Source organism: Oncorhynchus gorbuscha, linkage group LG05 (genome assembly GCF_021184085.1).
Source record: "Oncorhynchus gorbuscha isolate QuinsamMale2020 ecotype Even-year linkage group LG05, OgorEven_v1.0, whole genome shotgun sequence".
Taxonomy (NCBI): domain Eukaryota; kingdom Metazoa; phylum Chordata; class Actinopteri; order Salmoniformes; family Salmonidae; genus Oncorhynchus; species Oncorhynchus gorbuscha.
In genome coordinates, this window is record NC_060177.1 from 24122053 (window position 1) to 24137243 (window position 15191).

Sequence of the window (15191 nt, forward strand, 5' to 3'; positions counted from 1 at the left end):
CAGCTATCAACAGAATTCCATTTTCTAAGATAGTGGTCGATCTTCTAGATTAGACTGTCATCAATTAAAATGTGTTATTTATATATTGAATGATGAGTCTAGATCAGCCGTCTGACCTGGTTCTGTTAGTTTGATGGATGCGATGTTCATTACTGGGTCATTTCAGTGTCAGAAAACATAGGCGAGATCCTCTCCGCCAGAGAGTATAGCACTCATCTGTCCCTGCGTGCCCCGTTTCAATATGATGGATTCCGTTAAAGGGCTGGGCTTTCAATATAAATTAATGACAAAAAAAGACATCTTCGAGAGAACACTTTAATATTTTACATTTAATATGTTACATAATATTTATTAATCCAAGCCAAAAGGCTCAAATCCATAATCCCACTGTTCCACAATCCCATAGTTCCATTACAGCTGTTACTCCTAGCCTTGATTGGCTGTATGAGGCCGCTAGAATTAGAAGTAGCATTAACTACAGATCTAGGATCAGATCTCACTACCCTCAAACCTAACTGCAACCATTTGGGGGTTAAACAAATATCTATCCCTGTATCTGTACTTAAGGGGCAACCTCTTCCTCCTCCTATGAGGCCAGCAGAGGTCAGAAGCAGCAGGGACTTCCTCTCAGGGGATCCATCTGCACATTCCTCTTTTTCCTCAAAGACCAATCAGCATGAGTCTAGTCCCATGTAACATGTTTAAAAAAATAAAAAAATAATTTTACCTTTATTTTACTAGGCAAGTCAGTTAAGAACAAATTCTTATTTTCAATGACTGCCTAGGAACAGTGGGTTAACTGCCTGTTCAGTGGCAGAACGACAGATTTTGTACCTTGTCAGCTCGGGGACTTGAACTTGCAACCTTTCGGTTACTAGTCCAATGCTCTAACCACTAGGCTACCCTGCCACCCCAGCACAGTCTCTGGGTAGCAGAGTTAGAGGCGAGCCTCTTGATGTCCTCACTGCGGAAATCAATGCGGAGCGCCAGAACCTGCCGGACCTCCGCAGGGGTCAGACGCCACGTTAGAGGACCAGAGTTCGGGCCCCAGTAATCCATGGTCTCTGTTACTGAGAAACACAAAAGCATACACAGTTCTGAGAACAGGCCTGTGTATACAGAGACATGAAAGTACAAAATGAGAGGTCAGTGGTAAATAGAGTGAATTCGGAAAGTATTTAGACCTCGACTTTTTCCACATTTTGTTACGTTACAGATTTATTCTAAAATGGATTAAATAGTTTCCCCCCTCATCAATCTACACACACACAATACCCCATAATGACAAAGCAAAAACAGGTTTATTAAAAATAAAAAACTGAAATAATACATTTAGATAAGTATTCAGACCCTTTACTCAGTACTTTGTTGGCAGCGATTACAGCCTCAAGTCTTCTTGGATATGACACTACAAGCTTGGCACACCTGTATTTGTGGAGTTTCTCCCATTATTCTCTGCAGATCTTCTCAAGCTCTGTCAGGTTGGATGGGGAGCGTCGCTGCACAGAACTTCTCAAGTCTCGCCAGAGATGTTCGATCGAGTTTAAGACCGGGCTCTGGCTGAGCCACAAGGACATTCAGAGACTTGTCCCAAAGCCACTGCTGCGTTGTCTTGGCTGTGTGCTCAGGGTCGTTGTCCTGTTGGAATATTAACCTTCTCCCCAGTCTGAAGTCCTGAGCACTCTGGAGCAGGTTTTCATCAAGGATCTCTCTGTACTTTGCTTCGTTCATCTTTCCCTCGATCCCGACTAGTCTCCCAGTCCCTGCCGCTGAAAAACATTCCCACATGCTTCACGTAGGGATGGTTCCAGGTTTACTCCAGACGTGATACTTGGCATTCAGGCCAAAGAGTTCAATCTTTTTTTATCAGACCAGAGAATCTTGTTTATCATGGCCTGGGAGTCCTTTAGGTGTCTTTCGGGAAACTCCAAGTGGCCTGTCATGTGCCTTTTACTGAGGAGTGGCTTCCGTCTTGCCACTCTACCATAAAGGACTGATTGGTGAAGTGCTACAGAGATGGTTTTCCTTCTGGAAGGTTCTCCCATCTCCACAGAGGAACTGACCATTGGGTTTTTGATTACCTCCCTGACCAAGACCCTTAACCCCTGATTGCTCAGTTTGGCCGGAAGGCCAGCTCGAGGAAGAGACTTGGTGGTTCCAAACTTCTTCCAATTAAGAATGATGGAGGCCACTGTGTTCTTGTGGACCTTAAAATCTGCAGAAATATTTTGGTACCCTTCCTCAGATCTGTGACTCGACACAATCCTGTCTAGGAGCTCAACAAACAATGTGGCCCCATCTATGTGATTGTGTCTGGGTTGAGGATTGCTTGTGGGTTGAGAAATGTGTGAGTGTGTATACTGCAGATTACCCGCTCCAGGTTAAGGATGGTGGCCATCTGAGTCAGCCGGGCAAACTTGTCCCTAATAGTCCAGGTGGTGACAGTAGTGAGGTAGGCTACCAGAGAACGCAGCTCCTTATCAAACTGAAGCCCTCCCAGCTAAGAGACAGGTGCAATAAGGGGTTCAAATCAAGAGCATGAAACTGAAAAAAAGGTGTCCAGACCAGCAATTAAATATTTAAACAAAGACCACATCAAAAATGATCAAAGGATCAAACAGAGAACATCCCAGAAAAAGAAAGAGGGGATACGTGGCCTGCAATAAAATGCTTTAGTATCCTTGCACTAAATTACAGCACACACACCGTCTAAAGAGGCAGATGCCAAGGGGAAAGAAGCTTCATCTACCATCCTTCTGGAATCATAAATAAAACATTAAAAGAGGGCCTCATCATTACACCACAGATGTGCATGCGGTAGGTGTGATGCCACCTTGTGGCCAGGCTTGGGATATCTCACCCTGCTGAAGGTGCACTTCAGGACGGTCTTCTCCATCTCCATGGAGACCAAACTGGTCATGAGGCTGGTCAGTGTGTCATAGATAACTGAAGAGAGCCCCGCCTGAGAGAACAAGACAGAGAGATTATAAAGAGGGGGAGAAGAGAAAATAAATAGTTTCTAAAATGCTAATGTAAGATATTTATTCCTGAAGCTAAGCAGAACCATGGTTACCTTGAACTCTGCCATGAGCTACTCGAGGTTGACGATGAGCTGCTGGACCCAGGGGTCGTTGGCCTCGTACTCATTAAACTCCTACTGCACAAGAAAACAGTACAGTCACACACTGGGGAGGAAAGGGTGTGGCCTAGTGTGTGTGTTTTTGTACCTCCTCTATGTTGTGTGAGATGGACAGGAAGCTGCTGATCCACGGTTTGACCTGAGGCTTAATGGCTGTGGTGTTCAGCTCCGTCAGGCCCTCCTGAGGGTCACAACTGAGTTAGTTCTACTCCATACAGATTAGACACACAGGTGACGTTTTGTAGTTGTATATTGTCTATGCATGTAAACTGGTACACAATTCAGTTTATCACTGTGACTTACAAATAAATGTTGCTGCTAGTACTACTACTGTTACTAGTATTACTTGCAAAATGAGGTCAAAGACCCCCTTAACACAACTGCACAGAGGCAGATCATGTGTCTCTCTGATCTGAGTATACTTCTGCATCCTCCAACCTGCAAGAGATCCTTGAACTTGCTGGATGTGTTGACCATGTCTGACAGACAGCTGTCAATCTTAGCTTGCTCTCCTGATCCCGCCCCCTGAGTGAACAACTTGGAGCAATCACTCTGAGAAAGAGAGAGAGAGGAAAACGTCATTATCTGTGGTATACTACACATAGTGTGTCTTACTGAAATGTTACTCTATAGCACCTCCAGGTTCCTCTTCAGAGTGGTGATGTTCTCGCTACACACCTCCACATTATTCAGAGTCACCTGGGATCGAAAGAAAGATGGGTGTGAGTGAATTTATGTGTCTGTTGTCTGTTCCGTGTTTATCATCAGGAATGCTGCCTTAGTGTGCTCTCTGTGACCAGTTTGTGTTTTAGACTGTGTCTGTTTCTTACCAGGAACGATGCCACGGCATTTTCTGTGCTTTCAATGCTCAGTTTGGCGGTAAGTGTTTGTGTGTGTCGGTCAGTGTTTGTGTGTGTCGGTCAGTGTTTGTCAAGTCCCTCACCAGGAAGGCAGCCTTGGCGACCTCTGCGCTGTTGTTGTTGAATTTTGTTGGTTGAATTTGCCCTGCTGCAGGCTGCTCTGCATCAGACTCACTGCACTGCTCACCCCACGCTGGATGTCCTGTAGCGTGGTCGCAGGGAAGCCCTGCCTCAGCTTATTATACAACATCTCCCTGAGCGAGACAGAGAGAAGGTGGGAGGGAGAAGCATGGGTTGGTGGAAGATGGAGAGAAAAAGGAAGGTGTGAGAGCTAGGAGGAGATTCAAATGAGCGTTCAAATGATTGATTGTGTGTCTACTACTGTCTACCTGAAGTCAGACTCCAGCACTGAGGTTGAGTGGTTGATCATGGCACACAGGCAGTCAATGCTGGAGCTGGACAGAGATCTGCTGATGCACTTCTTCACAATGTAGAAACAGTCATCCACCATGCTGGATGTCAGCTGACCCTTCTCATATGTATCCATTGCTACAGCCTAAGAAGAGATGGGCAAAGGGAATTAATGTAATCATTATTACTATTGTGTGGTTACATATGTATACTGTGTATCAATGGTAATCAAATCAGGGTTTGAGGTCGACAGAATTGCTGGTTTTCATTATTTTACTTCTAATGATGGGCTGATTCAGGGATAAATGAAATCCCTGCTGTATAGTTAGAAGTGGTGGCTAACCTTGCTGACGGTCCCCCTCATGTAGTACTCCTCCATTGGAATGTAGTAGCCAATCAGCTCCTGCATGAGCTGGCCCAGCATGCAGTGTTTCAGCAGTTTCTCCACATTATGCTTGTGCTCTGTAGCAAGAAACAAAGACAACCAAACTTACTAACACAGTCAACAACGTGTGTACAGGGTTTTATAAGTGTGTACGTTGAGTGTGTGTGTGTGCTGGGTGTCTTACCTTGGACGATGCCAGGTGTTGCTGTAGCATCCCCAACCTCAAAGTCGTCCTTCATGCGACGGCGCAGGAATCTTAAGTAAAGCTCCGACCTGGCATTCATCAGCATGACTTCCAGTAATACAGGATCCAGCTCCCTACACACACAGGTGAAACACAGGTGAAACGCAACATAAATATGCATAGTACACATGCATTGTCCTCTACACCAAAAGATGACATTGAGTAATGCTGTTGAAATAAAGTGGGCTGAACTGTCACACTGACCTGGGTTCAATCCTCTCAGTGGGCACACTCTTCATCATGCTGCTCTGGACGACTTGAAACTGCAAGCAGAGATATTCAATTTAATAACACTTTCTTACTTTACTCTGTAATTGAAAGATCTAATGAATTGAATGCAATCGACACACAGACCTTGTTGTGGTAGTCTCTCTGTTGGATGAACTTGTCAACTACTTTCTGGGCCTGTCGGTCACACTCCTGCTGCAGGTGAGTGATGAGAGTATACAGGTAGCCTGGACCGTAGTACGTCTCTACGATGGGCTGGTGGGTCTCCACAACACGAGCTATGCCTGAAAAACACACTAAATATTTTCCACCAATTCTATTTTCCTATACATACACACAAACCAACACGTTTACAGACATGTCTAAAAAGACATCATCATTATGGTCAGTCCCTCACCCTCCAGCAGCAGAGTCAGGGTGTCAGCAAAGACCAGGGCAGCTCTCCTCTCTCCCAGCTCTCCTCCCACAGCCAAGAGCAGGTTCTCATCTGCTTTAGAGGACAGCTGAGAGAGAAAAAGATGTCTGCGAAGATAAACAAAATGGACAAGCATTAACGCTCACACACACACTATTGCATGGACAACCCCACTCACTTGGCTGCAGAGGTACTGGCCAAAGCGAGCCAGGCCTTGATCGTGGAGGTCAAGCAGAGGGAAGATTTTAAAGAATCTTTCCACCTGCGCCAGATCACCCCTGGTAACAGCCTCATCCAGTCTCTCCACAACCAGGACTTTCAATTGCTGCTCTGTCACTTGAAGCATGGCAAGGCTAGCGTCCACAGCACTGCCTGAGCAGAAAATAGTATCAAAGACCGCACAGAACACGTTAGAAGGGACTGTGACAAAAACTGAAAGCAATGCAGATCTTACTTTCTGCACATTACCTGATGTGCTTCCCAAATTTCCTGAACTCTCCAATGCTTTTCAGTAACTTTGTGATCCAAATAAAAAAATGTTCTACACCTTTCCCATATTCAAGTCATTTGACATATTTTCTTATTACTCTTATGAACATAGAAAGAAAAAAATCCCACATCGGTGCATCCCTACAAAATATGAACGTCTAGAACCAGATAGAAAGTATGTTAGAAATGATAATGGACCTTTCGATTTTTAAATAACTAATAATAATTTATTTTGACAAAACAAAATCGATCCCAAAACAACTGCAGCCCTCGGTTGAATTTAGAAATCCCGATGCGGCCCTCGATACAAAATGATTACCCACCCCTGCACTATCAGCAAGTGTGATGTGAGTAGAGTTGCAATGACGGGAACTTTCAATGAATTGCCTGGATTTCCAGAAATCCTGTTTGGAGGATTCTGGATTTTCAACTCATTCCAACCCAGTTTTCTGGAAAATCAAGGAAATTATTAAAAGTTCCCGTAATTTTACAACCCTAGTTGTGAGTTGTGGTGGAACATAGGGGCCTTACTCTCTTCTCCTTGGCGACTTAGCTCAATGACTGATTGGTCGAGAGAAAGGTAGCGGTGGATGTGGGCGGCAGCCTGTTCATAGTCCTCGTTGTGTAGCGCCGTCTGAACGCCGTCTGTACAGAACTTCAGGTCCAGGATGTCATCAGCCCGCTGGATAACCTTATAAAGCCGGGTCTGTTAACACACATACAAACAGTGTGCCATTATATCACTTACTGGAGTTGATAGGAACATCATTTTATATCCTAATCCCTCGGTTAACAGCCTATAATGCTGATTTGTGTACACACATACAGTAAGTGTGTGATTAGCTAGGTTTCCATCCAATTGCCGACAGATTTCGATTCGAATGTTCAAAAATCTGCATTAAGAAGATATATGCATTTCCCCACCCGTGGGAAACTGATTTATTGCGGATAAAAATCAGTGCGTGGTAATGTAGTGCACACAAAATGTACATTTTCGCTTAAGTTGTCATGCACTGAAAAAAATGGGAAAAAAGTTCAATGTGTTTCCATCGCATTTACAACTAGTTTTGTCACAAAAACTGTTGCGTTAAATAGCAAACGTGCACACTCTGGTCTTGGCACGTGCGCTCTAGCCAACAGTTTGCAAATACATCTAGGCTAGTCTACATGAGATTATTTTGGATAAGATAGAGAATATTTTTATCAGTCAAATAGCAGTTAAGCATCGATCATCATGTCACCAGAATAAGAACCTCAATATTTATTGGAAAGGAGCATCAAGCTCTCCACCATGCACTTTCATCACCCTGTGAAGTTCATCAGAACTTACAGTTGAAGTCGGAAGTTTACATTTACATTACATTTAAGTCATTTAGCAGACGCTCTTATCCAGAGCGACTTACAAATTGGTGCATTCACCTTATGACATCCAGTGGAACAGCCACTTTACAATAGTGCATCTACATATTTTAAGGGGGGGTGAGAAGGATTACTTTATCCTATCCTAGGTATTCCTTAAAGAGGTGGGGTTTCAGGTGTCTCCGGAAGGTGGTGATTGATTCCGCTGTCCTGGCGTCGTGAGGGAGTTTGTTCCACCATTGGGGAGCCAGAGCAGCGAACAGTTTTGACTGGGCTGAGCGGGAACTGTACTTCCTCAGTGGTAGGGAGGCGAGCAGGCCAGAGGTGGATGAACGCAGTGCCCTTATTTGGGTGTAGGGCCTGATCAGAGCCTGGAGGTACTGAGGTGCCGTTCCCCTCACAGCTCCGTAGGCAAGCACCATGGTCTTGTAGCGGATGCGAGCTTCAACTGAAGCCAGTGGAGAGAGTGGAGGAGCGGGGTGACGTGAGAGAACTTGGGAAGGTTGAACACCAGACGGGCTGCGGCGTTCTGGATGAGTTGTAGGGGTTTAATGGCACAGGCAGGGAGCCCAGCCAACAGCGAGTTGCAGTAATCCAGACGGGAGATGACAAGTGCCTGGATTAGGACCTGTGCCGCTTCCTGTGTGAGGCAAGGTCGTACTCTGCGGATGTTGTAGAGCATGAACCTACAGGAACGGGCCACCGCCTTGATGTTAGTTGAGAACGACAGGGTGTTGTCCAGGATCACGCCAAGGTTCTTAGCGCTCTGGGAGGAGGACACAATGGAGTTGTCAACCGTGATGGCGAGATCATGGAACGGGCAGTCCTTCCCCGGGAGGAAGAGCAGCTCCGTCTTGCCGAAGTTCAGCTTGAGGTGGTGATCCGTCATCCACACTGATATGTCTGCCAGACATGCAGAGATGCGATTCGCCACCTGGTCATCAGAAGGGGGAAAAGAGAAGATTAATTGTGTGTCGTCTGCATAGCAATGATAGGAGAGACCATGTGAGGTTATGACAGAGCCAAGTGACTTGGTGTATAGCGAGAATAGGAGAGGGCCTAGAACAGAGCCCTGGGGACACCAGTGGTGAGAGCGCATGGTGAGGAGACAGATTCTCGCCACGCCACCTGGTAGGAGCGACCTGTCAGGTAGGACGCAATCCAAGCGTGGGCCACGCCGGAGATGCCCAACTCGGAGAGGGTGGAGAGGAGGATCTGATGGTTCACAGTATCGAAGGCAGCCGATAGGTCTAGAAGGATGAGAGCAGAGGAGAGAGAGTTAGCTTTAGCGGTGCGGAGCGCCTCCGTGATACAGAGAAGAGCAGTCTCAGTTGAATGACTAGTCTTGAAACCTGACTGATTTGGATCAAGAAGGTCATTCTGAGAGAGATAGCGGGAGAGCTGACCAAGGACGGCACGTTCAAGAGTTTTGGAGAGAAAAGAAAGAAGGGATACTGGTCTGTAGTTGTTGACATCGGAGGGATCGAGTGTAGGTTTTTTCAGAAGGGGTGCAACTCTCGCTCTCTTGAAGACGGAAGGGACGTAGCCAGCGGTCAGGGATAAGTTGATGAGCGAGGTGAGGTAAGGAGAAGGTCTCCGGAAATGGTCTGGAGAAGAGAGGAGGGGATAGGGTCAAGCGGGCAGGTTGTTGGGCGGCCGGCCGTCACAAGACGCGAGATTTCATCTGGAGAGAGAGGGGAGAAAGAGGTCAGAGCACAGGGTAGGGCACTGTGAGCAGAACCAGCGGTGTCGTTTGACTTAGCAAACGAGGATCGGATGTCGTCGACCTTCTTTTCAAAATGGTTGACGAAGTCATCTGCAGAGAGGGAGGAGGGGGGGAGGGGGAGGAGGATTCAGGAGGGAGGAGAAGGTGGCAAAGAGCTTCCTAGGGTTAGAGGCAGATGCTTGGAATTTAGAGTGGTAGAAAGTGGCTTTAGCAGCAGAGACAGAGGAGGAAAATGTAGAGAGGAGGGAGTGAAAGGATGCCAGGTCCGCAGGGAGGCGAGTTTTCCTCCATTTCCGCTCGGCTGCCCGGAGCCCTGTTCTGTGAGCTCGCAATGAGTCGTCAAGCCACGGAGCGGGAGGGGAGGACCGAGCCGGCCTGGAAGATAGGGGACATAGAGAGTCAAAGGATGCAGAAAGGGAGGAGAGGAGGGTTGAGGAGGCAGAATCAGGAGATAGGTTGGAGAAGGTTTGAGCAGAGGGAAGAGATGATAGGATGGAAGAGGAGAGAGTAGCGGGGGAGAGAGAGCGAAGGTTGGGACGGCGCGATACCATCCGAGTAGGGGCAGTGTGGGAAGTGTTGGATGAGAGCGAGAGGGAAAAGGATACAAGGTAGTGGTCGGAGACTTGGAGGGGAGTTGCAATGAGGTTAGTGGAAAAACAGCATCTAGTAAAGATGAGGTCGAGCGTATTGCCTGCCTTGTGAGTAGGGGGGAAGGTGAGAGGGTGAGGTCAAAAGAGGAGAGGAGTGGAAAGAAGGAGGCAGAGAGGAATGAGTCAAAGGTAGACGTGGGGAGGTTAAAGTCGCCCAGAACTGTGAGAGGTGAGCCATCCTCAGGAAAGGAGCTTATCAAGGCATCAAGCTCATTGATGAACTCTCCGAGGGGACCTGGAGGGCGATAAATGATAAGGATGTTAAGCTTGAAAGGGCTGGTAACTGTGACAGCATGAAATTCAAAGGAGGCGATAGACAGATGGGTAAGGGGAGAAAGAGAGAATGACCACTTGGGAGAGATAAGGATCCCGATGCCACCACCCCGCTGACCAGAAGCTCTCGGGGTGTGCGAGAACACGTGGGCGGACGAAGAGAGAGCAGTAGGAGTAGCAGTGTTATCTGTGGTGATCCATGTTTCTGTCAGTGCCAAGAAGTCGAGGGACTGGAGGGAGGCATAGGCTGAGATGAACTCTGCCTTGTTGGCTGCAGATCGGCAGTTCCAGAGGCTACCGGAGACCTGGAACTCCACGTGGGTCGTGCGCGCTGGGATCACCAGATTAGGGTGGCAGCGGCCACGCGGTGTGGAGCGTTTGTATGGTCTGTGCAGAGAGGAGAGAACAGGGATAGACAGACACATAGTTGACAGGCTACAGAAGAGGCTACGCTAATGCAAGGAGATTGGAATGACAAGTGGACTACACGTCTCAAATGTTCAGAAAGTTAAGCTTACGTAGCAAGAATCTTATTGACTAAAATGATTAAAATGATACAGTACTGCTGAAGTAGGCTAGCTGGCAGTGGCTGCGTTGTTGACTTTGTAGGCTAGCTGGCAGTGGCTGCGTTGTTGACACTACACTAATCAAGTTGTTCCGTTGAGTGTAATAGTTTCTACAGTGCTGCTATTCGGGGGCTAGCTGGCTAGCTAGCAGTGTTGATTACGTTACGTTGCGTTAAAAGAACGACAACAATTATCTTTGATACACAGACGGCTATGTAGCTAGCTATGTAGCTAGCTACGATCAAACAAATCAAACCGTTGTGCTGTAATGAAATGAAATGAAAAATGTGATACTACCTGTGGAGCGAGCGGAATGCGACCGGGTTGTTGAGTGCGGAAGTTCTATTCAGTAGACGTTGGCTAGCTGTTGGCTAGCTAGCAGTGTCTCCTACGTTAAGGACGACAAATAGCTGGCTAGCTAACCTCAGTAAATTAAGATAATCACTCTAAGACTACACGCTCTAAACTACACAATTATCTTGGATACGAAGACAGCAAAGACAACTATGTAGCTAGCTAACACTACACTAATCAAGTCGTTCAGTTGAGTGTAATAGTTTCTACAGTGCTGCTATTCGGTAGACGGTGGACGTATGCTAGCTGGCTAGCTGCTGGGCAGATAGCAGTGTAGACTACGTTAGGACGACGAAATACAAGTTGCAATAGAAGTGCTGACTGTTTCACTATGTTGTCCTCTTTCTTTTCCTTTTTCTTCTGTCCTTCTTTTGTCCTTATTTTGTCTTCCTTTCTTCTGTTAACTAGATATTTTTTGTTGTTATTCTTTGTAAGCTAGCTAGCTTCTTCCAGGAGAGTCCCTAGCAACTGCTTAGCTTACATACACATAGGTTGGAGTCATTAAAACTCCTTTTTCAACCACTCCAAAAATTTCTTGTTAACAAACTATAGTTTTGGCAAGTCAGGTAGGACATCGAGTTTGTGCATGACACAAGTAATCTTTCCAACAATTGTTAACAGACAGATTATTTAACTTATAATTCACTGTATCACAATTCCAGTGGGTCAGAAGTTTACATACACAAAATTGACTGTGCCTTTAAACAGCTTGGAAAATTCCCAAAAATGATGTCATGGCTTTAGAAGCTCCTGACAGGCTAATTGACATAATTTCATTCTGGTGGAAAGCTGCTATAGACCAAGTGCAGTCAGTATCTGGAAAATATTGGTGAAATGCTTGATAATGTATGTGATATCAACAGAGTGGTTTCTTTTCTGAGTGATTTAAATATTGACTGGCTTTCATCAGGCTGCCCACTCAAGAGAAAGCTTAAACTGTAACTAGTGCCTGCAACCTGGTTCAGGTTACCAGTCAACATACCAGGGTAGTTACGAACAGCACAGGAATGAAATCATCAACATGTATTGATCTTTACTGATCTTTACTAATGCTACAGAAATTAGCTTTAAAACTGTATCCAAATAAAACTGTATCCAAATCCATCAGATGTAGTGATCACAATATAGTAGCCATATCTAAGAATACCAAAGTCTGGGCATAATATAGTTCACAACTTTTGTAGTGATTCCTATGTTGTTGATGCAAATAATATTTTTGTTTGTCTGTGGTGTGTAATGAGGAGCAACCAGATGCTGCACTTGACACATTTATGAAATTGCCTATCCCAGTTACTAATAAGCATGCACCCATTAAGAAAATGACTGTAAAAACGGTTAAATATCTGTGGATTGATGAGGAATTTAAAAATTGTATGGTTGAAAGGGATGAGGCAAAAGGAATGACAAATAAGACTGGCTGCACAACCGATTGGCAACCGGACTGCAAATGTATAAATCAGGTGACTAAACTGAATAAAAAAGAAGAAACTACACAATGAAACAAAGATAAATTACAAAGAATGGTAGTAAAAAGCTTTGGAGCACTTTAAATGAAATGTTGGGCAAAAGGGCAAACTCAGCTCCATCATTCATTGAATCAGATGGCTAAGTCATCTCAAAACACACTGATATTACCAACTACTTTAATTATTTTTTTTATTGGCAAGATTTGCAAACTAAGGCATGACATGCCAGCAACAAACGCTGACACTACACATCTAAGTATATCTGACCAAAGTATTATAGACAAGCCTTGTAACTTTGTATTCCATAAAGTGAGTGAGTGTGGAAGAGGTGATAAAAATGATTGTTGTCTATCACAATGACAAGCCACTGGGATCTGACAACTTGGATGGAAGATTACTGAGGATAATAGCGGACGATATTGCCACATCTTGAATTTAAGCGTACTAGAAATTGTGTGCCCTCAGGCCTGAAGGGAAGCAAAAGTAATTCCGCTACCTAAGAACTGTCAAAGGTCAAAACATATTGATACAACAGTAGCTAAGATAGGGAGAAGTATATCCATAATAAAGCTTTTCTCGGTCTTCTTAACAGCACTATCAATAAGGCAGGTTCTACAGGACCTAATTTTGTCACACCTGGACTGTTACCTTTATTTAACTAGGCAAGTCAGTTAAGAACTGTTCAGTCATGTGGTCAGGTGCACAAAGAGGGACTTAGGAAAACTGCAATTGGCTCAGAACAGGGTAGCACGGCTGGCACATGGATGTACACTAACATTAATAATATGCATTAATAATAATAATAATAAATAATTAATGTTAATTAATAATAATATGCATGTTAATTTCTCCTGGCTCAAAGTGGAGGAGAGATTGACTTCATCACTGCTTGTATTTATGAGAGGTGTTGAGACATGTTGAATGCATCGAACTGTCTATTTGAACTACTGGCACACAGCTTAGACACCCATACATACCCCACAAGACATGCCACCAGAGGTCTTTTCACAGTCCCCAAGACCAGAACAGACTATGGGAGGTGCACAGTACTACATAGAGCCATGACTACAAGGGTCTCTATTCCACATCAAGTAACTCATGCAAGCAGTAAAATTTGATTTAAAAAACAAATAAAAACACACCTTATGGAACAGCGGGGACTGTGAAGAGACAGACACATGAAGACACACACATGAAAACATACGCACTATACACACACATACACATGGATTTTGTGTTGTAGATGTGGTAGTAGAGTCGTGGCCTGAGGGCACAGCAGCAGCCAATGGGGATCCATAATAAATACAAACAAAAATATGTCAATATTAGCACATAAAGGCATTTCCCCCGCCATTTCTTACATTATTTTTTTTACATACACAAAAAGATCCACCATGTCGAATGAACAAATTATCTTTTGCATTTTTAAAAATTGTACCGAAACCTCTTGTTTCCATCACAGCTGATTTAAAAAAATATGGTATGACTTCACTCGCATAAAAACTGTGGATGGAAACATGCTTTCTGTGAGTGAGTCTATGTGGGTGTAAATAGCGTGTCTGTAGACAGTACCTTTGCCAGGTCTAGCTGGCGGACTTTACAGCTGACATTCTCTGCCAGGCTGCACGTGAATGTAATCATGCCAGACAGCTGACTGGCATCTCCTCCTATCAGCTGCAGGTTGGGCCTGGGGGACAACGTGACAGGATAATTGATATTGGATTAGACATGGTATTTATCTCAATAGTTTACAGTAGCTTCCACAACTAATCTCCTTTCCTTCATCTATAATGATCGGAAATTGTTGAAATTACAGTGGTGAATGTCTACCAGATATCACTTTTCCCAGAGTCCATCTCTTCCACACCAGTGCAAATGAAGAAAAGGAGATAAGGAAAGGAAACCTCTCTAGATTATTGGGATGTAGGGTATGTACTCATAGACAGTGAAACTTCTCTCACCCTCTCTAAAGTACACACAATTACCCCATCCTTTGAAGAGCGAGCATCTTGGTGTCAATGTTCCCCTGCTGCCCAACCAACTTCTCCAGCTCAGTCTCCACCTTTTTCTGTGGTAGATGAACACACAAAGTCTCTCTCTCTCACACGCCTGAGAAGGTGTGGTATATAACCAATATACCACGACTAAGGGCTGTTCTTAAGCACGCAGTACCTGGACACTGTCCGTAGCCGTGGTATATTGGCCATATACCACAGACCCCCGAGGTGCCTTATTGCTATTATAAACTGGTTACCAACGTAATTAGTAAACATTTATTTTGTCATGCCCGTGGTAGTATACGGCCAATCAGCATTCAAAGCTTGAACCACCCAGTTTATAAGGCAGATAGAATATTATGACAGAGAATTATGTTTCTGGTTTAGCTAGCTATGCGAACAGTCTAGGGGTACATCTTTGCATCCCTACAGCTGCCTGCTGGGTGAATTCTCACCTCCTCGGTACAGAGCTGCTGGTAGACTCGCTCCAGATCATCCAGCTCCGTCAGAGCTGAGATAGCATCCATGCTCACGGCAGATACACATGCAGAATCACATCGCTTTACTATAGGGCTGCTCTCTGCCATAGTTGCCTCACATAAACAGAAAACGTGCCACTTCCGTTTGCT

The 15191-nt window shown here is 45.0% G+C and overlaps 1 pseudogene; it reads right to left on the bottom strand.

Annotated features, from left to right (window-relative positions):
- Positions 1-301: 301 nt before the first annotated feature.
- Positions 302-15189, bottom strand: LOC124035709 (annotated as a pseudogene).
- Positions 15190-15191: the final 2 nt, after the last annotated feature.